The 25,636-nt window shown below is 42.4% G+C and overlaps 1 long non-coding RNA gene across 1 annotated transcript in view; it reads right to left on the reverse strand.

The window, feature by feature from the left end:
- The window catches only part of LOC138661945 (uncharacterized), a 47,835-nt gene extending 22,749 nt beyond the window's left edge, over positions 1-25,086 (reverse strand). The window contains exon 1 of the long non-coding RNA XR_011317985.1: positions 23,702-25,086. This is a non-coding gene — a long non-coding RNA (uncharacterized lncRNA). The remainder of the gene's footprint in view (positions 1-23,701) is intronic.
- Positions 25,087-25,636: the final 550 nt, after the last annotated feature.

The following is a 25,636-nucleotide window of genomic DNA, read 5'->3' on the forward strand; positions in this document are numbered from 1 at the left end:
CCAACGATGCCGAAGTCCCCGGGTCACCGCTGTGCTCTGCTTTACGGCCGGCGCTGACTCAGTGCAGGGAAGCTGACGCCGGGGGACGTGATAGACACCGGAATGTACGGTTTTGTTTTTTTAACTTTTCCAATGGTAACCAGGGTAAATATCGGGTTACTAAGCGCGGCCCTGCGCTTAGTAACCCGATGTTTACCCTGGTTACCAGTGAACACATCGCTGGATCGGCGTCACACACGCCGATCCAGCGATGACAGCGGGTGATCAGCAACCAAAAAAAAGGTCCTGATCATTCCCAGCGACCAACGATCTCCCAGCAGGGGCCTGATCGTTGGTCGCTGTCACGCATAAATATTTTGTTAACGATATCTTTGCTACGTCACAAAAAGCAACAATATCGTTAAACGAAATCGGTATGTGTGAAGGTACCTTAAAGCCAATACATCTTGACCATATTTTCGTCTGGCAGTTGACGGGTCAGGTTTACTGAGTCCAAAAGAAGACGTAAACTAGATTGAACTCGCAGTGGCTCCAGTTTTGACATTTTTAGGTTTAGAAGTCAACCCAGCTTTCCCAGGATGGCCCTGACTCTTACCAGTTGACAATTGCAGTGTTCTATTGAACTGCCCACTACTAAAAAATCATCGAAGTACTGAATTATTGTTTTCTGAAAGGACCTGCTATACTCTGGAAAAGACACGATGGGAAATCCTTTTTATCCCCTGCTTTGTCCAAGATATCATCCAGAGCTTGTCCAACGAGAAATTCACATGGGACTGATGATAGGTCGGTCTTCGATTCAACGTCTCCTGGCCAGCTATTGAGCCATAGTGCTCTGCGGGCGGCTATAGAAAGGACTCACCGAGTCCGCTGAGGCCTCTGCAAGAAAGGCAGCTGCTCCTTGCATTAACGGGAGATGAGCCAGAATCTTATCTTTACGGACATTATCTTTAATTTGATCTCCTAGTTGCTGCAACCAAATTATCATTGTTCTGGCCGTATACGTTGTAGAAACAGCTGGCTTTAACGCCCCTGCCGAGAACTCCCTGGTTTGCTTCAGATCCCCTGGATACATAAATGACCTCTTCCTGGCTCTGGGGAGGATGATGCCTGGAAGATAACTCTGCACCCAGAGCTTCTTTTACATGAAGGAGAGTTACCATTGAAACAAGTAACCAATACAGAAGGTAAATGAAATTTGTCTTCTTGAAACCACAATTTTTTGCTTCTCTCTCAGCTCTACTGTATTGTAACAATACTGCAACCCAGTCTGCCTATGAGCTGGAAGCTGAGAGGAACCTGCAGATGTGTCAGCTATAATCACACAGCTCTGCAGTGAGATCAGGAGAGCAGGGAATGGCCATTACATATCACACTGGTAACTCCCTTTTATGCAAGTTCTGGGGGCAGAGTTATCTTCCAGGCAACATCCTCCTCAGAGCCTGGAAGAGGTAATTTATATAAAGTGATAAGAGGATTTCTCAGCAACAATACATCTGATATGAGACACAGGAAGGACTGTTTTCAGCAGTCTATAACCATTATGCCCTTATTAACCCCTTAACCCCCAAGGGTGGTTTGCATGTTAATGACTGGGCCAATTTTTACAATTCTGACCACTGTCCCTTTAGGAGGCTATAACTCTGAAACGCTTCAACAGATCCCGGTGATTCTGACACTGTTTTCTCGTGACATATTATACTTCATGCTAGTGGTAAAATTTCCTCAATATTACTTGAGTTTATTTGTGGAAAAAACGGAAATTTGGCAAAAATTTAGAAAATTTCGAAAAGTTCCAACTTTGATTTTTCATGCCCCTAAATCACAGATATGTCACACAAAATACTTAAGTAACATTTCCCACATGTCTACTTTACGTCAGCGCAATTTTGGAACCAACATTTTTTTGTTTGTTAAGGAGTTATAAGGGTTAAGAGTTGACCGGCGATTTCTCATTTTTACACCATTTTTTTTTTTTTTAGGGACATCACATTTGAAGTCACTTTGAGGGGTCTATACGATGGAAAATAACCAAGTGTGACACCATTCTAAAAACTGCACCCCTCAAAGTGCTCAAAAACACATTTAAGAAGTTTATTAACCCTTCAGGTGCTTCACATAAAGTTTTGGAATGTTTAAAAAAAAAAATGAAAATGTAACTTTTTTTCTTATTTCAGATCCAATTTGTTTTATTTTCCCAAGGGTAACAGGAGAAATTGGACCACAAAAGTTGTTATGCAATTTTGTCCTGAGTACGCTGATATCCCATATTTGGGGATAAACCCCTGTTTTGGGCGCACTGGAGAGCTCGGAAGGGAAGGAGTACCGTTTGACTTTTTCAACGCAGAATTGGCTGGAATTGAGATCAGACGCCATGTCACGTTTGGAGAGCCCCTGATGTGTCTAAACAGTGGAAACCCCCACAAGTTACCCCATTTTGGAAACTAGACCACCTAAGGAACCTATCTAGATGTGTGGTGTGCACTTTGAACCGCCAATTGTTTCACTAAAGTTTATAATATAGAGCCGTGAAAATAAAAAAAATTCCCCACAAAAATGATCTTGTCGCCCCCAATTTTTATTTTCCCAAGGGTATCCGGAGAAATTGGACCCCAAAGGTTGTTGTGCAATTTGTCTTGAGTACGCCGATACCCCATATGTGGAGGGAACCACCGTTTGGGTGCATGGCAGAGCTCGGAAGGGAAGGAGCGCCATTTTGGAATGCAGACTTTGATGGAATGGTCTGCGGGCGTCACGTTGCGTTTGCAGAGCCCCTGATGTACCTCAAAAGTAGAAACTCCCCCAACCCCCAAGTGACCCCATATTGGAAACTAGACCCCCCAAGGAACTTATCTAGATGTGTTGTGAGAACTTTGAACCCCCAAGTGTTTCACTAAAGTTTATAACGCATAGCCGGGAAAATAAAAAAATAAAAATTTCCCACAATGATTTTTTAGCCCCCAAATTTTTATTTTCCCAAGGGTTATGCCGTGGTGTAACGTACTCAGTTTAACGTTGCCCCTGAACGCAATGTGAACCTAGCCTAACCCCAACTCTAGCCCCAACCCTAACTTTAGCCCCAACTCTAAAGGGAAAACGGAAATAAATACTTTTTTTATTTTATTATTTTTCACCAACTATCTTTTAAGAAATAATGATCATGGTAAAAGAAGATTGAGTAGAGTTCCCTGTGTGATGACTTACTCAGAGGAAAGTGGGGCGGTAGCTAACATCATCAGGAAACATTGGGGAATGTTAGGTAATTGCCTACCAAGGATCAAAGAACTAGGGGAGCCCCCATTATTTTCATATCGTAGGGCTAAAAACATTAAAGATTATGTGGTTAAAGCAGACATTGGTCCCCTAAGAAATTCCAGTCAGACCACGATCACAGGCAAGAATCAAAGAGGTTGCTTCCCATGTCTGTCCTGTGTAAATTGCCCAAATATACAAAAAGGTTCCACATTCAAACATCCAGAAACAAACAAGGTATACACAATCAAACACTTCTTGACATGCAAGTCTGACTATGTAGTATACTTGCTGGAATGTCCATGCAAACTATGGTACATAGGGGAAACGACCTGTGAACTGAAAACGCGTTTAAACAATCATCGGCACTCATTCTGGGCGTGCGCTAGGCGAAGCGTCCAACATTGCATTCAATGGCAACGTTAACGGAGTACGTTACACCGCGTTATGCCGTGGTGTAACGTACTCAGTTTAACGTTGCCCCTGAACGCAATGTGAACCTAGCCTAACCCCAACTCTAGCCCCAACCCTAACTTTAGCCCCAACTCTAACGGGAAAACGGAAATAAATACTTTTTTTATTTTATTATTTTTCACCAACTATGGCGGTGATAAAGGGGAGTTTGATTTACTATTTACAGCTGGTTTTACAGCGGTTTTTATGTTTGGCAGCTGTCACACACTAAAAAAACGCTTTTTATTGCAAAAAATAGTTTTTGCGTCACATTTTAAGAGCTATAATTTTTCCATATTTTGGTCCAGAGTCATGCAAGTTCTTGTTTTTTGCGGAACGAGTTGACGTTTTTATTCATACCATTTTCGGGTACATGACATTTTGTGATCGCTTTTAATTCTAATTTTTGTTAGGCAGAATGAACAAGAACCAGCAATTCATGAATTTCTTTTGGGTGGGGCGTTTATACCGTTACGCGTGTGGTAAATTAATAAAGCAGTTTTATTCTTCAGGTCAGTATGATTACAGCGATACCTCATTTGTATCTTTTTTTTATGTCTTGGCGCTTTTATACAATAAAAACAATTTTGTATAAAAAATAATTGTTTTTGCATCGCTTTATTCTGAGGGCTATAACTTTTTTTTACTGATGATGCTATATGGCAGCTCAGTTTTTGCGGGACAAGATGATGTTTTCAGAGGTACAATGTTTATTTATATCCGTCTTTTTGATCGCGTGTTATTTCACTTTTGTTCGGCGGTATGATGATAAAGCATTGATTTTTGCCTTTTTTTACGGTGTTCACTGAAGGGGTTAACTAGTGGGACAGTTTTAGGGTATGTGCACACGATGCAGATTTAGTGCAAAATTAGTGCAGATCTGCAGCAGATTTTTCTGCTGCAGAAACGCTGCAGATCTGCACTGTGATTTACAGTACAATGTAAATCACTTTTGTGCGTTTCTGCACCCCTCCATTAATAGAAATCCGCAGTGGTAAAAACTGCACAAAATCCGCATCAATTCTGCACAAAAAACGCACTAAAACCGCATCAAAAACGCACCTGCGGATTCTGCCAGGAGATGCAGATTTAGTGCAGAAAATTCTGCACCACATTTCCTACGGGTGCACATAAGCCTAAGGGTATGTTCACACTATGCGGTTTTTACCGCGGAACCGCCGCGATTTTGCCGCTGCGGGTCCGCAGCAGTTTTCCATGCAGGGTACAGTACAATGTTACCCTATGGAAAACAAAAACCGCTGTGCCCACATTGCGGAAAATCCCGGAAAAAAACAAGCGGAATTGCTGCGGAAAAAAAGAAGGAGCATGTCACTTCTTTGTGCAGAATCGCAGCGATTCTGCACCCATAGAAATGCATTGATCAGCTTACTTCCCGCATGGGGCTGTGCACACCATGCGGGAAGTAAGCGTATAATGTGCGGGTTATACCCGGGGTGGAGGAGAGGAGACTCTCCTCCAGGCCCCGGGAACCATATTTGAGTCAAAAAAAAAAAATAATAATTAAAATAAAAAAAAAAAATCATGATATACTCACCTCTGAAGTCTCAGCGCTGCACGCGGCCGTCCGGTCTCAGGTTTGCTATGCGACCAGGACCTGCGGTGACGTCGCGGTCACATGACCATGACGTCACGAAGGTCCTGGTCGCACAGCATCTTTGGAACCGGACCGCCACCTGCAGCGCCGAGGAGATCGGGACGTCAGAGGGTAAGTATATAATTATTTTACTATTTTTAACATTACTATTGATGCTGCATATTGCTGCATATGCAGCATCAATAGTAGGGGTAAAATCCCGCAGCGGAACCCGCAGGACAAACCGCGATAAATCTGCAGGGATAACCGCAGCGGGTTTGCCCTGCAGATTTATCAAATCCGCTGCGGGAGAACCCGCAGGGACAGGACGCAACGTGTGAACATAGCCTTATAGGTCGAGTCGTTAAGGCTAATATGTGTACTTTTATTGCCTTTTTTTTTTTTTTCACAAAGAAATTTATTTATTGGAATAATATTTTTTTTTCTTTATTTAGGAAACATTTTCAAAATATTTTTACACAGTGTAATTTTTTTTTTTTTTTTTTTACATTGTCCCAGGGTGGGACATAACTATATAGTGTCAGATCGCTGATCTGACACTTTGCAGAGCACTCTGTCAGATCAGCGATCTGACAGGCAGAGCAGGAGGTCGCAAACCACCTCCCTGCAGGACCCCCACGGCCATCTTGACCCGGGGACTGCAGGGAGGAGAACCATGGAACGTGATCACATTGCGTTGCTCTGAGGGTCTCAGGGAAGCACGCAGGGAGCCCCCTCCCTGCGCGATGCTTCCCTATGCCATCGGAACGCTGCGAACATGTTTGATCGCAGTGTTCCAGGGGTTAATGTGCCGGGAGCGGTCCGTGACTGCTCCTGGCACATGGTGCCGGATGTCAACTGTGATAATCAGCTGACACCCCACCGCGCTACCCCTGTGAGCACGGCTGATCGCATATCACGTACTATACCGTCCATGGGAATTAAGTCCCAGGTCACATGGACGGGATAGTACGTCCGATGGCAGAAAGGGGTTAATAGTTTAGATATGTCAAACGTGGTGACAGATTCTACCCTAATCACGGATTTTAAGTCCATGGCGAAGTTGGGGGATTCTTCACAAATAGTTTTCTGTATGCAATCTGGGCAGAGTTTATTCTAGTATGAACTTGGTAACGTATCCTGCACAGAGCAAACACTTGAGTTTTGAGCTTGGCACTACACTTCGTGTGTGTGTGTGTGCGCGTGCGTGCGTGCGTGTGTATATATATATATATATATATATATATATTCATACACACACGCGTATATATACATACTAGATTGTGGCCCGATTCTAACGCATCGGGTATTCTAGAATATGCATGTCCTCGTAGTATATGGACAATGATGATTCCAGAATTCGCGGCAGACTGTGCCCGTCGCTGATTGGTCGAGGCAACCTTTATGACATCATTGTCGCCATGGCAACCATTATGACATCTACGTCGATACTGTGCCCGTCGCAGACGTGGGATGTCTACGTCCTTTATGACATCATCGTCGCTACGCGGGATTTCCAGGACAGACAGACAGAAAGACAGATGGAAAAAAATGGAACAGCACAATGCTCACCAATGGTGGGTGCCTAGCCCTCTGGATAAAAATGGTCCAACCATTAATCCAACATGTATACCAAATAGCAAAAAGAAGGCAGCACTCCAGACGTTTCAGATGAAAAAAAGTGAAGTTTTAATCGACCCACATCACTGCGCGACGTTTCGGCTCACTGAGCCTTTTTCAAGCAATGGGTGTTAACAATGATTGTGCTTTTATAGAAACAATTTGAATAAATTTGCATGTTACAATTACCATTAATACATAAATAAACATACAGTTGTACAATTTTATATAATGTGCATATAGTGTCTCTTTAGTGCAATATCCGTGCTTATTAAAGTGCTTTGTGCTATGTTCTTTATAAAATATCACACTTCCCCACTTTCTCCTTTGTTTCACAGACTTTCTCATTGGCATAAATTTATATTAATATTCATAGTGATTACACTTTATATCCCTCACCTTACCGCTATCCGACAACACCACATGGAGGACTCTGTAATCATAGATCAGGAGTTGATGGACTATTTGTCCATAGAATCCCCAAGAACCCCTGTACTATATATAACTCCTAAAATCCACAAGTCATTGGTCGACCCTCCTGGGCGGCCCATAGTGGCAGGCATGGACTCAGTATTTAGCAGAATAGGAACTTTCTTAGACAAAATCCTTAATCCAATTGCAAAAAAATCTAAATCTTATATTAAGGATACTACAGATTTCTTAAACAAATTGGAATCTATAAAATTGGAGGGTGATGTCATTCTGGCCTCGTTTGATGTCATTTCGCTTTACACCTCTATAGATCACACCTCGGGGATAAGGGCGGTTGAAAAAAAACTAAACACAACAGATATAACCCCTGAAGGGAAAATATTTATCATAAAACTGTTGGAAATAATTTTGAGGCGGAGCTACTTCCTGTTTGGGGATACCTTCTATGGACAACAAAGAGGTACAGCCATGGGGGCCAATATGGCCCCCTCATATGCAAATTTAGTGATGAGTACCTTGGAGGAAGACCTCGTCTATGTGTCCCACCACTTCCGGCATGTCCTGGTGTGGTGGAGATACATAGATGATGTCTTCCTCCTATGGAAAGATACTGAACAGGAGTTGAATAATTTTCATCGGTTCCTTAATGGTATAGATGACACCATCAAATTTACTTTAAATTATTCCAGAACTAAAATACAATTTCTAGACGTATCTGTGACACAGAATGAGAGAGAACTAACAACTACACTGTATGTGAAAGAGACAGATAAGAATAATCTTCTCACATATGACAGCCAACATCCACGCAGCATGGTGAGGTCAATACCCCTTAGCCAACTTCTAAGGGTGCGTAGGATTGTTAAAGAAGACAGAGAAATGGAGGGAGTTATGGATATCCTAGTAAAAAAATTTTTAGATAGGAGATATCCGCAAAAAGTGATTGATATTGCCAAAAATAAAGTCATGCAAAAAGATCGAAAGGATCTTTTAAGAAATAATGATCATGGTAAAAGAAGATTGAGTAGAGTTCCCTGTGTGATGACTTACTCAGAGGAAAGTGGGGCGGTAGCTAACATCATCAGGAAACATTGGGGAATGTTAGGTAATTGCCTACCAAGGATCAAAGAACTAGGGGAGCCCCCATTATTTTCATATCGTAGGGCTAAAAACATTAAAGATTATGTGGTTAAAGCAGACATTGGTCCCCTAAGAAATTCCAGTCAGACCACGATCACAGGCAAGAATCAAAGAGGTTGCTTCCCATGTCTGTCCTGTGTAAATTGCCCAAATATACAAAAAGGTTCCACATTCAAACATCCAGAAACAAACAAGGTATACACAATCAAACACTTCTTGACATGCAAGGCTGACTATGTAGTATACTTGCTGGAATGTCCATGCAAACTATGGTACATAGGGGAAACGACCTGTGAACTGAAAATGCGTTTAAACAATCATCGGCACTCAATAAGGAAAAAGCGACTAGATCTCCCAGTTTCGAAACATTTTACAGAGTTTCAACATACAGAAAAAGATTTAAAATTTAAAATAATAGATAGGGTCCCCATACAGAGGAGGGGAGGGGACAGAATATGCCTCCTAAAAAAAACTAGAATTGAAATGGATATATGAACTGAACACTCTAAAACCCAAAGGACTTAATGTAGAATTTAAAATTCAGTCAGGCATGTGATAATCTTCTAGGATGTTACCCTGAGTTGGATGTATATAGGTTCCATGTTGTACATTTATGATTTTAATATTTTAATTTTTTTGTTTCATAGATATCCGTATGACCGGTGGGTCTTATGTATTTCCTCACCAGCCGCTTGATGAAGCACTGTTATGGAGGCATCAAAATAATTACACTATCTATTTTTGTCCATTTTGGAATATGAAATTCAATTTTCTATATACTGTCTAGTTTTCCTGTCACGAATGTCGACCTGTAACAATAGTCCCTACTTTATAATAAAATTGTCTGCAAAGTAAATATTTAGCTGTTGTCAGATATTTGGATATATGGTATACTATATATGTTCACTTGTTTGTCGGCTCTAAAGTAGGATGTTATGGCCTGGAGAGGCTGTACGTCCTCTTGGAAAAGCATAGACTGAGGGAGATAGCCTGAATAAGGCTTTCATCCGTTAGGTCTGAGTGATATACATATCCTTACAGCCACTTATGTATCCAATTAGGAATATTTTCCGTTTTCTAGACAAACAGCCTAATTGTAATTAGTAACGTTCATCTTATATAAAGTGCTAATACGCTGATGAAAGTGCAGACATAGAAATGGATCAGCGGTTTATGTAGTGGTAAAATGAACGCAAGTGCATTATTACAACAGTGGCATATACAGACATAAAGGAATGTCTTGCCACAACTAAGATGGCGCCGCGGCGCGGACATAACACTAGTGCGCATGCGCTATTAAAATGAAAGTTACTGGAGCTCCCATTGGCTGACATTATGTGACAGGATAATTGGATTTGTAGACATGCGCAATAGAGTTCTATGAACGCCGATAACGGCCATTACAGAGTCCTCCATGTGGTGTTGTCGGATAGCGGTAAAGTGAGGGATATAAAGTGTAATCACTATGAATATTAATATAAATTTATGCCAATGAGAAAGTCTGTGAAACAAAGGAGAAAGTGGGGAAGTGTGATATTTTATAAAGAACATAGCACAAAGCACTTTAATAAGCACGGATATTGCACTAAAGAGACACTATATGCACATTATATAAAATTGTACAACTGTATGTTTATTTATGTATTAATGGTAATTGTAACATGCAAATTTATTCAAATTGTTTCTATAAAAGCACAATCATTGTTAACACCCATTGCTTGAAAAAGGCTCAGTGAGCCGAAACGTCGCGCAGTGATGTGGGTCGATTAAAACTTCACTTTTTTTCATCTGAAACGTCTGGAGTGCTGCCTTCTTTTTGCTATTTGGTATATATATACACACACACACACACCATATATACTCGAGTATAAGCCGACCCAAGTATAAGCCGACCCACCTAATTTTGCCACAAAAAAACTGGGAAAACTTAATGACTCGAGTATAAGCCTAGGGTATTGAATCTGGAGCCCCATATAATGCTCCATAAAGTTTGATGGGCCCCATTAGATGCTCCATATTAAAATATGCCCCATATAATCCTGCATAAAGGGTAATAAGGGCCCCATAAGATGCTCCATAGAGATATTTGCCCCATACAATACTGCACAAACGTTATGGCCCCATAAGATGCTCCACACAGTCACTTGCCCCATATGCTGTGGCTGCAATAAAAAAAAAAATACTCACCTCTCCGTCGCTCAGGCCCCCGGCACTTTCAATAGTCACCTGCTCCTCATTCCGGTGTGGCACCGTCTTCAGCACTGACGTTCAGGCAGAGGGAGCGCACTGACCACGTCACCGCGCCCTCTGACCTGAGCGTCACAGCCAGAGGACGCTGAAGACTGAGCCGCACCAGAACGAGGACAGGTGAATATCGAGCAGCACAGTGCTCCCCTCCATGTTATGCTCACCTGCTCCTAGCGCGGTGCAGTCCCTGCTTCTCCCGGCACTGCATCTTCTTCCTGTATTGAGCGGTCACAGTTACCGCTCATCACAGTAATGAATATGCGGCTCCACCCCTATGGGAGGTGGAGCCGCATATTCATTACAGTAATGAGCGGTACTGTGTGACCGTACAGGCAGTACAGGAAGAAGCTGCAGTGCTGGAAGAAGCAGGGACCGCGCCAGGAGCAGGTGAATATAATTAGACAGCCCCCGCTCCCCCTCCCTTGTCGACCCCTGGGTATGACTCGAGTATAAAACATGGTGAACTTTCATGTAGATCACGCACCACTCTCACTGGCACTCAGTCTAGGGTAGTCAAATTGGAGGCTGGATAATCATGCATTATTTTTCTCCCCTGGAGGCAGTGGACTCAAGACCTGCCCTGTTTTTCTGGCTATTTTTACGGACACTCGTACGGCCGCCGCGTCTTCCTTGACACTGCTGCTGCTCATCCATCTTACCAAGGGAAAGAAAGCAAAAACAAACCCACTCTCTGGTGGTTGACCTCCGTTTAAATGGGCAAACGGTCACAAATCCTGGACATCCTCCAGACCCCTCCCGGAAGTTTTCCCCATCTACTTCCTGGCCAGACTTCACCTGCGCGCTCATCACAGGGAGCCACTCCAGCGCATCCTGTGCATGTGCAGGCTTTGGACAATATGACAGCCGAAAACACTTAAAAAAGGTCTCCATACACGTCCGCATACCTGCCAAATCTCTCGGATTGGCGGTGGCGCTTCCAGACCAACCGGTGCTGCAGTAAAGTATCCCGACAGCCACCAGCAAGGCCTGCATCTTCGATTAAGGTTCCCTCAAGGACAGGAATCAAAACTGATATGGAAGCCGGAGGTATTGCCCTTATATTCAAGTGGGTTTCCTGACCTAGATGGGCGGATCCCATCTCTCAGGAGGTGCTGTCATGGGAGAAGGGGAACAACTTTATAAAGAAGCCATGACGCAGATTAAATTTCCAAATGGATCCCACTGACATAATAGTAACATAGTAACATAGTTAGTAAGGCCGAAAAAAGACATTTGTCCATCCAGTTCAGCCTATATTCCATCATAATAAATACCCAGATCTACGTCCTTCTACAGAACCTAATAATTGTATGATACAATATTGTTCTGCTCCAGGAAGACATCCAGGCCTCTCTTGAACCCCTCGACTGAGTTCGCCATCACCACCTCCTCAGGCAAGCAATTCCAGATTCTCACTGCCCTAACAGTAAAGAATCCTCTTCTATGTTGGTGGAAAAACCTTCTCTCCTCCAGACGCAAAGAATGCCCCCTTGTGCCCGTCACCTTCCTTGGTATAAACAGATCCTCAGCGAGATATTTGTATTGTCCCCTTATATACTTATACATGGTTATTAGATCGCCCCTCAGTCGTTTTTTTTCTAGACTAAATAATCCTAATTTCGCTAATCTATCTGGGTATTGTAGTTCTCCCATCCCCTTTATTAATTTTGTTGCCCTCCTTTGTACTCTCTCTAGTTCCATTATATCCTTCCTGAGCACCGGTGCCCAAAACTGGACACAGTACTCCATGTGCGGTCTAACTATGGATTTGTACAGAGGCAGTATAATGCTCTCATCATGTGTATCCAGACCTCTTTTAATGCACCCCATGATCCTGTTTGCCTTGGCAGCTGCTGCCTGGCACTGGCTGCTCCAGGTAAGTTTATCATTAACTAGGATCCCCAAGTCCTTCTCCCTGTCAGATTTACCCAGTGGTTTCCCGTTCAGTGTGTAATGGTGATATTGATTCCCTCTTCCCATGTGATCCCAATAGATCCATTAGGTTTCAGTTTTGTGATGACAATGTACTTGCCACTGCAGAAAATATCCGAAAACAGAAAGAACAGTGAGGTGAACACAGCTTAGAACTCTAGACTGTTTCGAGGCCTTTCAAGTCAACTCAACTACATCTAACATCTGCAATCTGTTTAGCTCTCCTTCTCTGGTAGGCATTAGGTGACGGTAACAATGGGTTTTTCATCATTACAACACAACTGCATCTATTCCCATTATGTTTAAACAATTTACATAAATACTAATATACTACCAAAATATTGTGACTTCCAGCAAAGATTTTAAAAATATTCAGCAGTTGTTTGCAGGCGCTACAAGCAAAATATAATTCGAGAAATATCGCCGGCATTTTGAAAGAAAAGTTTGTATGCATTTTAGACAGGGTGGATAAAAATCAATGTTTTTTTTTAAAGGGGGGGGGGGGGGGAAATCGGATTTTTTTTATTTAAATCGGATTTTTTTCAATAAACTGCTGTTTGAGGAAAATATTTTACCATCCAAAGGTTCTTCCATCATGAGATAAAGCGGAGTTGTTTAACTCAGAATAAAGGCTGTATATGTGTAACATTCACAATGCCATGCTCTTCCAGAGGTTTCTGTAGGATTAGTGGGCAGTTTTTCTCCTATATTATCACAGACGCTCGCTTTACTTACGCAGTTCTCAAAACTGAATTTGACTCCGCAGAGGTCCCAGCCTCTTCTTCACGGCAAAAATATTACAACATGAACAGAGTTGAGAAAAAGACCTTAATCCTATTGTTCTACAAACCTATGAATACAGAATCAACCCCTTTAGTGCCAAGTCCAAGAAGTTAGACAATATGTTTCTGTTTGGAGTGGAATAGATCTGCACAACACAAGAAGAATGTGAATCTAAGTGTGAGGAGGAGGAAGGGCAAGCAGACAAGAAAATGAAAGTGAAACTTTGAGCACAATACTGCAGCATAGCCACAGACAGACAAGTCTGGATCTGTTTGTGTGTACGATCTGAGGTTTATTACATTCTTTCCTTATAATGGCAGCAGGCCATAAAAGAGACCCAGTTTGGGAATATTTTAATGAAGCGCCTTCGCCTATCGGTAAGGCAGGCATGCGTGCAAAATGCAAACGATGCAACAAAGAGATGCAAGGCCTGGTGGCGCGAATGAGGCAACATCATGAGAAGTGCGCACTTTTACCTTGGAGCGTTTCAGAGAAAACAAACTTAGGCTAGGTTCACATTGCGTTAGGGCAATCCGTTTAGCGCATAGGCTAACGGACTGCGCTAACGCAATGTCCCAAAAGGGATCGCGTTTGCCGATCCCGCTAGCGCAGATGCCCGATCTGCGCTAGCGAGGAACGGACCACGAACGCTGCAAGCAGCGTTCGAGGTCCGTCACTCAAATGACGGCACATCGCTAGCGCACGCCCATTGTGGGCATGCGCTAGCGATGCGTTCGCCATTGCAAGCAATGGCGGCGTTAACGGACTACGTTACACCGCGTTATGCCGCGGTGTAACGTAGTCCGTTTAACGGGTTCACACAACGCAGTGTGAACCTAGCCTTAGAAAACTGAAGACTATGTGGCAGGGATGACTAGACTGAGGCAGGTCCCAAGCAGGTCTGGTCTCTAAGGTCTCTCCTTATACAAATAGAAAGACCTGTCAGTATTGGGAAGCAGGTGACCTGTCTTGGACTAGTCATCCAAAACGCCTAGTCCCCGGCCAAATTTTTAAAGTATTCCCCTGGGTGCACAAGGCCCCATTACTAGGGATTGTGTGAATCGATTAGCATGACCCAGTCAAGATGCCAAGTTAGTTTTTTGTGGCCTTTGCCTGGAGCCCAGCGAACCACCTACTACCTGCCAGCAACCGCTGCTCTCCTTTTTACTAGCTGGCCTGGTGTAAAGGCACATATGCGTCACACTGCACAGTAACACAGTGTCAGGTTGGCTTAAGGGGATGACGTCAGGTAGGAGGCGGTTTGCATGACTCCCATCTGATTGCCACAGATCACAGACGTAGCTGCTGGTCCAGGTCCTGTAAATTGATACCCATCATCTTTGGTGCGGGTCTATCCCAAACAAATAGAAAGACAGAAGCGGCTTGTTTCAGTCTTAACACAGGGATCCCCATACCTCAGCAGAGACAATTTTGGGCATAGAGAGAATGAGGCAGATATGGAAGCAGTGGCAGCAAAGTTGATATCAGTAGGTTTAGTGAGCATACATTAGAAATTGGTGGAGAAACGCTGTAAAGGGCTGAACACTTCCCAGTTGCAAAGGGGTTTGTACAGTTTAGGCATACTGACATCGTATGGAGTTGAATGAAACAGTAGATCATAATTTTAGTGCTTCCATTATTAAAGGAATCTTCTCACCTCAAAGATAAACATTAAATATGTCACTAATACAAAATGAAGCCGATTTGCAAATACTATAATTTCTCTATTATCACTAATTCTGGAGTTATAATTTTCAGGTCCCTTTCTTTATCCATTTACAATTTCCCCTAGGTTATGATTCTCTCTACAGTACTGCAGTTGTGGACGTTTGTGCATGTACTGCTGTCCTGTTTCTGCACACCTTGGAAGAGTTCGTGCAGTAGCTCCTGGCCAGGCCACTTCTCCACTCCTCCATAAAAGTAGTGAGACATATTTGCTATGTGATAGGTATTTGCAAGTAATACTATTCCCAGCATCACCAGCAGTGGACACAAGCCGAGCAGGGATGTGCATTACAATGCCTCTTATTTGTCACATAGCGGAAAGGCACTGTACCACCCACTGCCGTGGAGAAGAGAGTACACTGGGAGTACAACAGAAGGGTGTAAAAGAATAAACAAAGATTAACTTTTACAGGAATGGAATAGGTTTTATTTGTAATAATCATGACTGCAAAAAATTAAGGGGAGAGGAGAATATTCCTAATAGGAACCTGTCAGCTAACCTAAGTAAATATTGCCGAGTCGCTTTTCTTAGAACCCCAAATTGTATAGCTCCGGTTATTCTTCGCAGGGAAATTATACACAAATTGAGTACAGAAACTTATCAGGATAAGGGCTCATGCAGATGACCATATTTTCGGTCCAAGCGCAATCGGAGACACACAAAAAAAAAAAAAAAAAATCAGACCAATGTTATTCTTCTATGTGACCGTGAACAAGACAGTCTGTCCGAGGAAAAAAAAAAAAAAGTTGCAGCAAGCACGATTTGCGCAACTGATATTTGGATCGCTCTCGGCCATGCAAGTCAATGAGTGCGTGGGAAAAAAAAAAACATTGGATGACATCAGACTGACAGAATGGAGAATTTTTTGTTCCCATCTACTACTCAGCTAAGAAAATTGGATCACATTCTAATTGCACCAGTTTGATCAGAGTGAGATTAGCAAAATCGGACCGATTTTCTCAGATGAGAGAAAATACAGTTGTGTGACCCTACCCTAACACTGTCCAGTCACTGTCAGTGCTGAGCAGTCTCAGACAGTGAACGTACACTCCATATTGGCAAGGGTAATAATGACACCCAGTTGTCAATTTATTTGTGCTCTTCCCAGAGGAATAACAGGGAAACTGCACAGCACAATGCTTAAAAAAAAGTGAATAAAGGGCATTTTCTAATAGACATTCCCTAAGTGGGACTACGGTATTTGTAAATGCAGTACTTTTTCCCACTCATTGAAGTCAATGGGAAAAATATATGACGTAAATTAGCATCAAACCTATGCTAGAGAGGTTACAAATGCAGGTTACTGCATTTTTTAACCACACTGTGTAAATGCTAGCAAAGAAAATGTGAATACTCCTGTGATATAATTGAGCTCATGTTCTCTATGAAAAAAAATTATACTTTTCTGTTACCGTATATACTAGAGTATAAGCCGAGATTTTTAGCCCATTTTTTTTAGGCTGAACGTGCCCCTCTCGGCTTATACTCGAGTCATTGTCCCAGGAAGGGGGGAGGGGGTCGGCAGGGGAGCGGCGGCTGTGACATACTCACCTGCTCCTGGCGAGGTCCCTGCATCTCCGGTCTGTGGGCGCTGACAGCTTCTTCCAGCGTCGAGCGGTCACATGGTACCGCTCATTACAGTAATGAATATGGACCAGACTCTACTCCCACAGGGGTGGAGCCGCATATTCGTTACTGTAATGAGCGGTAACGGTGACCGCTCAACGCCGGAAGAAGCTGTCAGCGCCCGGAGATGCAGGGTCCGTGCCGGGAGCAGGTGAGTATAATGGGGAGGGGGAGCACTGCACGATATTCACCTTTCCTCGTTCCGGCCGCCGCTCTGTCTTTGCGTCCTGTGCAGTGACACTTTGGTCAGGCGGCACGATGACGTGGTTAGTCCGCGCCCTCTGCCTTAACGTCAGTGCAGAGGACGCGGAAGACACAGGGGCGCCGGAACGAGGACCGGTGAGTATTGGAAGTGTCGGGGGCCTGAGCGACGAGAGGAGAGTGTGTGATTTATTTATTTATTTTTTTTAATCGAAGCAACAGCATATAGGGCAAATATCTCTATGGAGCATCTTATGGGGCCATAATCAGCATTTGTGCAGCACTATATAGAGCAAATATCTCTATGGAGCATCTTATGGGGCTATAATCAGCATTTGTACAGCACAATATGGGGCAAATGTCTGTATGGAGCATCTTATGAAGTCATAATCAACGTTTGTGAAGCATTATACGGGGCAAATATCTCTATGGAGCATCTTACGGGGCCATAATCAACGTTTGTGCAGAATTATATGGGGGCAAATATCTCTGGAGCCTCTTATGGGGCCATAATCAATGTTTGTGCAGCACTATATGGGGCAAATATCTCTATGAAGCATCTTATGGGGCCATAATCAACATCTGTGCAGCATTATATTGGGCAAATGTCTTTGTGGAGCATATTATGGGGCCCTTAACCTTTATGCAGTATTGTATGGGGCAGATGTATCTATGGAGCATCTTATGGGGCCATTATTAACCTTTGTGCAGCATTATATGGGGCATATTTTAATATGGAGCATCTTATGGGGCCCATCATGAACTGTATGGAGCATTATATGGGGCTCCTGATTCAATATGGATATTCAAATCACTTAACCTACTGATGTCTCAATTAATTATATTTTTATTGGTACCTATTTTTATTTTTGAAATTTACCGATAGCTGCTGCATTTTCCACCCTAACCTTATACTCGAGTCATTAAGTTTTCCCAGTTTTTTGTGGCAAAATTAGGGGGGGGGTCGGCTTATACTCGAGTGGGCAGCACGGTGGCTCAGTGGATAGCACAGCAGCCTTGCAGAGCTGGAGTCCTGGGTTCTAATCCCAACCAGGACAACATCTGCAAAGAGTTTGTATGTTCTCTCCGTGTTTGCGTGGGTTCCAAAGACATACTGATAGGATATTTAGATTGTGATCCCCATCGGGGACAGTGATGATAATGTGTGCAAACTGTAAAGCGCTGCGGAATATGTTAGCGCTATATAAAAATAAAGATTATTATTATTATTTCTCATCTCAAATAAATTCCCTTGGCTACATTTAGGGTATGTGCACATGTTCAGGTTTTTTTTTGTGTTTTTTTCGTGATAAAAACGCATTAGAAACTGCAGACATATGCATCCTATCATTTAGAATGCATTCTGCAATTTTTGTGCACATGATACGTTTTAGTCCACGAAAAAAACGCATTGCGGTACAAAAAGCAGCATGTTCATTAATTTTGCGTTTTTTCCGCTATTCTATGCATTTGGAAAAAACGCAAGAAAAAACGCATCAAAAACGCGCAAAAAAAACGCATGCGGATTTCTGGCAGAAAGGTCAGGTTTTTGTCAGGAAAATTTCTGCCAGAAATCCTGACGTGTGCACATAGCCTTAGGCCATGTTCACACAGTGCGTTTTTTACTGCGGAACCGCAGCGGTTTTGCCGCTGCGGTTCCGCAGCTGTTTTCCATGCAGGGTACATAACAATGTAACCCTATGGAAAACAGTCACTGCTGTGCACATGATCCGTAATTTCGTTTAAAAAGCCGCGCAGAATAGCTGCGGCAAAAAAGAAGGAGCATGTCACTTCTTTTTCCTGAACCGCAGCGGTTCTGCACCCATAGACCTCCATTGTGAGGTCAAAATCGCAGTAAAACCCGCAGATCAAAAATATATCTGCGGGTTTTACTGCGCTTTGATGTGCAGAACCGCTGCAGCAGGAAGTGCGGGGGAGCGGGCGGAAGTGCGTGGGCGGAGTGTGGCTGCCCCCCGTGCTCCGATCCCGCCCCCCCCGTGCTCCGATGCCCCCCCCGTGCTCCGATGCCCCCCCCCAGTGCTCCGATGCCCCCCCGTGCCCTAATCTCCCCCCCTTATACTTACCCGGCGTCCCGGTGTCCGTCCGGCCGTCTTCTCCCTGGGCGCCGCCATCTTGCAAAATGGCGGGCGCATGCGCAGTGCGCCCGCCGAATCTGCCGGCCGGCAGATTCGCTCCAAAGTGCATTTTGATCACTGAGATATAACCTATCTCAGTGATCAAAATAAAAAAATAGTAAATGACACCCCCCCCACTTTGTCACCCCCATTGGTAGGGACAATAAAAAAAATTAAGAATTTTTTTTTTTTTTTCACTAAGGTTAGAATAGGGGTAGGGGTAGGGTTAGGGTTAGGGGTAGGGTTAGGGTATTTTCAGCCATTTTAGCCCTAAAAAGCTTCCTAGGAAACACACAGTCTCTGCATAGAAAACTGCATAAAAAAAGGATAAAAAAACGCATCAAAAAACGCATCAAAAAAGGACAAAAAAAGGACCAAAAAAAGGACCTGCGTTTTCTGCCAAGAGCTGCAGTTTTTTAAAAAAACTGTCCTGAAAAAAAAAAGGATGGAAATCCTGAACGTGTGAACATACCCTTAGTCATCTGCACCACCTGTCCCCTTCCCTGAATGTGAGCCAAGCATAGATCTATAATACGGTTCTATGTTGTGATGATCTGCTCTGGTTGTTTGGTCATGTGACTGTTGCAACCAGTGATTGGCTGCAGTGGTCACATGCATGTTTCCAACTGAACGTAAAGCAAGGCAATGCTGGGGTTGGAGTAGCAGCGGATTAGTAGGAATCATACTTTTCCCCCCATTTTACACCATTAACCCCTTAAGCCCCGAGGGTGGTTTGCACGTTAATGACCGGGCCAATTTTTACAATTCTGACCACTGTCCCTTTATGAGGTTATAACTCTGGAACGCTTCAACAGATCCCAGTGATTCTGACATTGTTTTCTCGTGACATATTGTACTTCATGATAGTGGTAAAAATTCTTTGACAGTACCTGCGTTTGTGAAAAAAACGGAAATTTGGCGAAAATTATGAAAATTTCGCAATTTTCCAACTTTGAATTTTTATGCAATTAAATCACAGAGATATGTCACACAAAATACTTAATAAGTAACATTTCCCACATGTTTACTTTACATCAGCACAATTTTGGAACCAAAATTTTTTTTTGTTAGGGAGTTATAAGGGTTAAAAGTTGACTAGCAATTTCTCATTTTTACAACACCATTTTTTTTTAGGGACCATATGTCATTTGAAGTCATTTTGAGGGGTCTATAGGATATAAAATAACCAAGTGTGACACCATTCTAAAAACTACACCCCTCATGGTGCTCAAAACCATATTCAAGAAGTTTATTAACCCTTCTGGTGCTTCACAGGAATTTTTGGAATGTTTAAATAAAAATGAACATTTAACTTTTTTTCACAAACAATTTAATTCAGCTTCAATTTGTTTTATTTTACCAAAGGTAACAGGAGAAAATGGATCCCAAAAGTTGTTGTACAATTAGTCCTGAGTACACCGATACCCCATATGTGGGGGTAAACCACTGTTTGGGCGCATGACACAGCTCGGAAGCGAAGGAGCGCCATTTGACTTTTCAATGCAAAATTGACTGGAATCGAGATGGGACACCATGTTGCGTTTGGAGAGCCCCTGATGTGCCTAAACATTGAAACCCCCCACAAGTGACACCATTTTGGAAAGTAGACCCCCTAAGGAACTTATCTAGAGGTGTGGTGAGCACTTTGACCCACCAAGTGTTTCACAGAAGTTTATAATGCAGAACCGTAAAAATAAAAAAATCATATTTTTTCACAAAAATTATCTTTTCGCCCCAAATTTTTTATTTTCCCATGGGTAAGAAGAAATTGGACCCCAAAAGTTGTTGTACAATTTGTCCTGAGTACGCTGATACCCCATATGTGGGGGTAAACCACTGTTTGGGCGCATGGGAGAGCTCAGAAGGGAAGGAGCGCCGTTTGACTTTTCAATGCAAAATTGACAGGAATTGAGATGGGACGCCATGTTGCGTTTGGAGAGCCACTGATGTGCCTAAACATTGAAACCCCCCACAAGTGACACCATTTTGGAAAGTAGACCCCCTAAGGAATTTACCTAGATGTGTTTTGAGCGCTTTGACCCACCAAGAGCTTCACAGAAGTTTATAATGCAGAGCCGTAAAAATAAAACAAAAATTTTTTCCCACAAAAATTATTTTTTAGCCCCCAGTTTTGTATTTTCCCGAGGGTAACAGGAGAAATTGGACCCCAAAATTTGTTGTCCAATTTGTCTTGAGTGCGCTGATACCCCATATGTGGGGGGGGAAACACTGTTTGGCCGCATGGGAGGGCTCGGAAGGGAAGGAGCGCCATTTGGAATGCAGACTTAGATGGAATGGTCTGCAGGTGTCACATTGCGTTTGCAGAGCCCCTAATGTACCTAAACAGTAGAAACCCCCCACAAGTGACACCATTTTGGAAAGTAGACCCCCTAAGGAACTCATCTAGATGTGTTGTGAGAGCTTTGAACCCCCAAGTATTTCACTACAGTTTATAACGCAGAGCCTTAAAAATAAAAAATCTTTTTTTTCCCACAAAAATTATTTTTTAGCCCCCAGTTTTGTATTTTCCCAAGGGTAAGAGGAGAAATTGGACCCCAAAAGTTGTTGTCCTATTTGTCCTGAGTACGCTGATACACCATATGTTGGGGTAAACCCCTGTTTGGGCACACGGGAGAGCTCGGAAGGGAAGAAGCACTGTTTTACTTTTTCAACGCATAATTGGCTGGAATTGAGATCGGACGCCATGTCGCATTTGGAGAGCCCCTGATGTGCCTAAACAGTGGAAACCCCTCAATTATAACTGAAACCCTAATCCAAACACACCCCTAACCCTAATCCCAACAGTAACCCTAACCACACCTCTAACCCTGACACACCCCTAACCCTAATTCCAACCCTATTCCCAACTGTAAATGTAATCTAAACCCTAACCGTAACTTTAGCCCCAACCCTAACCCTAACTTTAGCCCCAACCCGAACTGTAGCCCCAACCCTAACCCTAGCCCTAACCCTAACGGGAAAATGGAAATAAATACATTTTTTTAATTTTTCCTAGCTAAGGGGGTGATGAAGGGGGGTTTGATTTACTTTTATATCGGATTTTTTAGCGGATTTTTATGATTGGCAGCCGTCACACACTGAAAGACGCTTTTTATTGCAAAAAATATTTTTTGCGTTACCACATTTTTAGAGCTATAATTTTTCCATATTTTGGTCCACAGAGTCATGTGAGGTCTTGTTTTTTGCGGGACGAGTTGACGTTTTTATTGGTAACATTTTCGGGCAAGTGACATTTTTAGATCGCTTTTTATTACGATTTTTGTGAGGCAGAATGACCAAAAACCAGCTATTCATGAATTTCTTTTGGGGGAGGCGTTTATACCGTTCCGCGTTTGGTAAAATTGATAAAGCAGTTTTATTCTTCGGGTCAGTACGATTACAGCGATACCTCATTTATATCATTTTTTTATGTTTTGGCGCTTTTATACAATAAAAACTATTTTATAGAAAAAATTATTATTTTTGCATCGCTTTATTCTCAGGACTATAACTTTTTTATTTTTTCGCTGATGATGCTGTATGGTGGCTCGTTTTTTGCGGGACAAGATGACGCTTTCAACGGAACCATGGTTATTTATATCCTTTTTTTATCGCGTGTTATTCCACTTTTTGTTCGGCGGTATGATAATAAAGCGTTGTTTTTTGCCTCTTTTTTCTTACGGTGTTTACTGAAGGGGTTAACTAGTGGGCCAGTTTTATAGGTCGGGTCGTTACGGACGCGGCGATACTAAATATGTGTACTTTTATTGTTTTTTTTATTATTTAGATAAAGAAATGTATTTATGGGAATAATATTTTTTTTTTTTTCATTATTTAGGGATATTTTTTTTATTTTTTTTTTACACATTTGGAAAAAATTTTTTTTTTACTTTGTCCCGGGGGGGACATCACAGATCGATGATCTGACAGTTTGCACAGCACTGTCAGATCACCGATCTGACATGCAGCACTGCAGGCTTCACAGTGTCTGCTCTGAGCAGGCTCTGTGAAGCCACCTCCCTCCCTGCAGGAACCGGATGCCGCGGCCATCTTGGAACCGGGTCCAGCAAGGAGGAAGGAGGTAGGAGAACCTCGCAGCAACACGATCACATCGCGTTGCTGCGGGGGGCTCAGGGAAGCTCGCAGGGAGCCCCCTCCCTGGGCGATGCTTCCTTAAACAGCCGGCACATCGCGATCATGTTTGATTGCGGTGTGCCGGGGGTTAATGTGCCGGGGGCGGTCCGTGACCGCTCCTGGCACATAGTGCCGGATGTCAGCTGCGACAGTCAGCTGACACCCGGCCGCGCTCCCCCCGTGAGCGCTGCCGATCGCATATGACGTACTATCCCGTCGGTGGGAATTAAAGCCCACCCCACCTCGACGGGATAGTACGTCATATGGGATTAAGAGGTTAAAATAAATCAGTGGTAGATAACCTGGTTAAGGTGTGCGTTTCTGCTTACACCTACAAAATAGATCAATATTTGCAAAATGATCAAATATGTCTCATCGCCTCCAGTCAATATGCAAAGGATTTATTTTTTTTTTTTTAATACTTACAATTTAGCTTTGGTGATGTAATATTTATTCCAGTCTCATTACACCATGGGATAATGTACTTATATCTCTATTTACACGTGGATGAGTTTGTGTAAGAGTTACACAGCATCTGAAACAGAAAAAGGTTGGGAAATGAACAGACTTACTGTAATAAGGACGTCACACTCACATCAGCTCCAACTCCAGCTCTGCAACATTTGTAAAGTGCGGTTAGTTTGAGGCTGTAAAAACAATCAACTTACACAATTACTTCTCACGATTTCAACTGAGTTAATAATATAAAAAGAGACATCTAGACGATAAAGGGCATTTTTTCCATATTTTGTAATTATATATTTTGTAACATCAAAAACCAACCACAAAACCATTTATTCTCAATTGTCACAGGCAAACAATTGTTTCTATGACTAGTAAGTTATATAGACGTCATGTCAAATTTTGTGTTCACTGCATGGGTTAATATTAACCCGTGTGTGCCTCTTTCCCCACATTAAATGAATATTGGTCTTTTTACCTGGGCTGTGGAGTCTGTATAAAATGGACCGACTCAGACTCCTAAAATATATAATAAATTGGGTTCAGTAGTTCAATGCAGTATGTGTTGTCATTGTTTTCACAAGTATTTGGAAAAAATATGAAATGTCCTGATCTAAGAATCTGGGCTGCACTTTATGTACATGCTCAGTAGCGAGGCAGGGCTGTGGAGTCAGGAGTCGGAGTCAGGGAAATTGAGGAGCCGGAAGTTTGGCTTAACAACTCCACAGCCCTGCTTTATACAGTAATGATGATAAACCTCCATATGTTACCCACAAACCACTAATCTCCACAGCGAGTACACGGCACCTTTTTACCTTTCTAAGGCATTTGTGACATTTCTGATTTATCTACTTTTTGGCATGGATCGTTCAGCTCTTATTCTTCATCATTTGTGGAATACGTTACATGGAAAAGCAAAAAAGACTCTACGTGACATTTTAATACAAAAGTACAATTTTAAAAACTTTAAGATACTATTATATAGCGCTGAACAAGGAGTTAACTTCTAGACGGAGACTGTCTCGCTTGTAATTGCAGACATGTCATTCCTCAGACCAACGGAGGGGATTTCTTGCCTTGCTGAGGGACAGTGCAGGACGAAGGTAACAGAACTACGGTAAATTGGTTTCATCTGCAGAGCAGCTGTAATATCCATGCTGGTGTAAGACCTGTCCGGGATCACCCTTCACTTTAAAAGAAAATCTTGTACGCTGCAGTAGAAACTCCTGCCTTCTAGTCCTGTCCTGCACAGGGCACAAAGAATTCGACAGGTCTTAACCGTATCCTATGGAGTATAGACACAAAAACTGCGGCCTGTATGTGTAGTTTGCTCCCTAGTGTGACCAGTTTATCACACGTTTACTAGAATAGTTACATAGAACCTGAATACATATAGCCAGGTGCAACGTGGTCACTTGGCCTAAAGAAAAAAAAAAAAAGTATATATATATATATATATATATATATATATATATATATATATATATATATATATATATATATATATATATATATATATATATATATATACACACACATATACATTTTGTCAGTCACACCAAGCAAAAAAATATATACACAGTCATTTACAGATAGATAAGCATAATGACTAACTTTGTCATTCACACCCAGCAAAAGAAAAAATTAAATACATACACATTTATTTTTGTATTTTTTGGGGGTAGAGGGGTGAGTGGAGCTTTGTGTAAAAATTCACAGCAAGCAAGAACCAAAAAAAAAAAAATCATTGTATACAATTAATTTTTTTTCTTGCCTGGTGTGAATGACATCATTATACACGTGTATAATATATATTATATATAGACACTATATATACATACTTTCTTCCATTTCATGGCCCTACTGCCAGTCACAGCAAGCAAAATATGGTACCTAAAT

The sequence above is a fragment of the Ranitomeya imitator genome, chromosome 2 (genome assembly GCF_032444005.1).
Source record: "Ranitomeya imitator isolate aRanImi1 chromosome 2, aRanImi1.pri, whole genome shotgun sequence".
Classification (NCBI taxonomy): domain Eukaryota; kingdom Metazoa; phylum Chordata; class Amphibia; order Anura; family Dendrobatidae; genus Ranitomeya; species Ranitomeya imitator.